We start from the raw sequence: 3,295 nt of genomic DNA, 5'->3' as shown, positions 1-3,295 counted from the left end.
GTAGGACCTAAAACAACACTAAATACTTAGAGTGCTATCATTAATTGTTTAATTGTTTTTCCAAGTCCCACCACATTGCTTAGGCCATGTTGTAAGCTTGGCCTAGGAGAAAAATTTACATATTTGATGCTCAAGTATTTACGCATGTTTTAGGCCCAAGTCTGGTCCAAAATTTTCCGAGCTTGATGTGGGCTCGAGCTGAGAAGGGACAAGAATGACCGGCCCTATTTTCGGCCTGAAAATCCTATATCAGGGCAATTCTATGTGAGAGAACCACACCCAGATCTGGTGTCGATTGGAGATTGATTTTACAGGCTCACTTTCTTTTAATAGAGAATAGAAAAACTCAATGCATTTCATTAACAACAGCATTGATATATATATATATATATATATATATATATAGGGGCGTGAATTAGAAGTAAGAGTGTCAATTGGACTAAATCTGGTCTAATCCAATTCAGTCTATGAGTCCATTATAAATAGATCAAATTCAATCCAGTTCAATATTTTAGACCATTTTGGACCAGTCTAATTCAATGTCTGGACCATCTAATCTATTCAAATTCATTAGATTAGTTTCAACCCAAACCTGGTGACCAAGTCTAATCCAATCTAATAAATATTTTAGACCAGATATCCAATTCAGTATATATTTTAGAGCAGATTGATCCAATTCAGTATATCTTGTTCATCCATCCAATCCGTCCAAATTGATTTTGGACTGGACGGGGTCCAATCCAAAAACCGGTCCATTGACACCCTTAATTAGAGGTAGTATATATATGCATGTCATAGTCGTGAATTAGAGGTAGGGTGATAGCTATATATAAGGTGAAGTAATAAGCAAGACTTATCACTATTTTATCGATTGGCACTTCCTTTTGTAGAGAATGAGAATCCATTCCGGCCATTTCTAATTTCTAACTCCAGTTTAACCCATTCCGATTCCGATTCTGATTGTTAAGCAAATGGACGCAATGAAATTACCTGATGGTAGGACTTTTTTTATCACCGGAACGAAATATAATGTGGTTTACATAGAAATTCCAACAGAGAACTAAGAGAGATATTAAATTACAAGAGCTTTCAGGAATATTTACAAGATTGGATGACAACATGTATTTGCAAATTACAGAATTGCTATTGCTTTACAAAATGTGTATGAGTATCACAAAATCAACTCTAGGATTTAAATAAAAAATGTCTGTGTGAAAAAGAGATTGAGATTAAAGAAGGTGGGGGCGGGATCTATGAAACTATCATTGGAAACGAGGTTTCAGCCACCGCCTTCTTTGCTTGGTCCGAGGAGCTGCTGGGCTTCAAGCACAAAAAGAAATCACGAGAATCCAAATTTATCAACTTCTCCTTCGGATTTAAACCTGAATGTAAAGAGCTCTGTAAGCGCATGAATCTCCATGCAGAGCAGACTTGTGTGAATCAAGATAGTCAAACCAAGACGCGAAATTGACATTTCTTCGAAGAAACGATCGACGCTATAACTCTTTCTTTGAAAATATAAAGACGAGGAACGGAGAAAAGTATTACAGGGGTTCAAACATAAAAGACGATGATCGAAAACTTTACTCTGAAAGCTGTACTGCGAGTAATGAAGATCGAAATGTCGAGAATCGGTTTCCTTCAAGAGCGGTCTTCTCTTCTCCTTTGTGTAAATATGTATGACGGCTTCTATCAATTCTTCCACAGTGTTATTCGTAGGCAGGATGACCCGAACAACTGCGAAGCTCCCTTGGATAGCAACATTGAGGAGAAACTTCGTCATCCTCTGACCTACGTTCTCCATGGAAACCGGCTTTCCGGCGAAGGAGACAGCACCACCACGTCCGCGACCGCGGAGGAACTCAGGATTGCTTTCTGGCAGTTGCATCCGTGTCAAATCGTCGGAGATCCTCGCAAGATGACCATGGAAGGAATCCGGTTTGGGAACAGAGGCAGAATCTCTGCTTGCTGTCGCTTGAGAACACATAACTGGTTAATGTTGACAGATGAAAAATGAGAGTATCGTCAGAAACTTTTAGGGTTTACCGAGTGAGAGATTGCAGGAGAGGAGAGTAAGAGAGTTCAGATAGAATCCCCTTAGGATTTGCCTTTGCGTTTGGCGGGTCGGTGAAGGTTCAAGGAAAGTAATTTTCCATTTATTAGGACTCCGGATCCACTACACTTTTTACTTAATACTTATTCTTACACCTCCATTGGATCTGCGACAGGTGTCGCATCATTGTGCCCTCTCAGGTATTATTTGCACACGTAGAATAAAAACACTGTAGATGCTTCAAATTATGCCACGTGGCAATAAATGAATACTCTGATACAATGTGCAACGGAACTTCTAGACATACTCATGTATTGTCACGTTGTATAGTCTTGTTGTTGGGTTAGAAACTTTAAAATGGTAAATATCTTGGGATGCATATTTGATATTTGTTGGGTTGTAGCAATACGCCAATACCGTTGGCATCTTATCGTTATTGGGAAACAGTAATTTGTCACGATTCGCCGTTCGTCCATGCGAGTTCAAGGAACAAAGTACGGGTATAAGGTATTGTATTGGATAAATCGAATATGGATATTGCTTTGAAAATGTTTGAATATGAATGAAAAATATAAAAATGCTTGTATATACTAGTAAAATGCATACAAATTATATAAATATATTAATTATATTAAATTAAAAGTGAATTATCTATGAATAAGATATAAATACATGAGAAATGCATACTTCAATAGGTTATATGAAGAGAAATATTACAATAAACAATATTAGAACTCTAGAACATCAAACATTGTACAATAATTATTACTCTTTTAATTTTATAATTATAATTTTCAATTTTTATTAATTTTTGGAAATATTTATTAATTTAGTATTTTATTTAAATAACAATTATTTTTAAATAATAAACATGTTTTCATTTTTAACATATAATGTTTTTATTTTACACATAATTGCAAAATAAAACAAATAAACCATTTAAGGTAGATAAAATAAATTAAATTTAATTTTCAGTTTTTATTAATTTTTTTGGGAAAATTAAATCTTAAATTATTCATTTCAGTTTTAATAATTATAATTTTCTGCTTTCCATTAATTTTGTTGGGAAATTTTATTTATTTAGTATTTTTATATAGTAACTCTTTTTTTCAAATAATAACTATGTTTTCATTTTTAATATATAATATGATTCTGTGTAAAATAAAATATATAAATCATCTAAGGTAGATGAAGTATATCATTTTTATAATTTTTATTTATTATTATTCTTTTGGAAAATTA

The 3,295-nt window shown here is 33.9% G+C and overlaps 1 long non-coding RNA gene across 1 annotated transcript; it reads right to left on the bottom strand.

Moving 5' to 3' along the window:
- Positions 1-1,047: 1,047 nt before the first annotated feature.
- On the bottom strand, positions 1,048-2,139 carry LOC109115958 (uncharacterized). The gene is made up of 2 exons (XR_016085105.1): positions 1,588-2,139; positions 1,048-1,382 (listed from the first exon to the last, which is right to left on the bottom strand). It is a non-coding gene; the product is annotated as an uncharacterized LOC109115958 (long non-coding RNA).
- Between the last annotated feature and the right edge of the window lie 1,156 nt (positions 2,140-3,295).

Source organism: Nelumbo nucifera, chromosome 4 (assembly GCF_055504915.1).
Source record: "Nelumbo nucifera cultivar China Antique chromosome 4, China Antique-T2T, whole genome shotgun sequence".
Lineage (NCBI taxonomy): Eukaryota > Viridiplantae > Streptophyta > Magnoliopsida > Proteales > Nelumbonaceae > Nelumbo > Nelumbo nucifera.
This window is presented reverse-complemented; position numbering and strand designations above follow the sequence as displayed.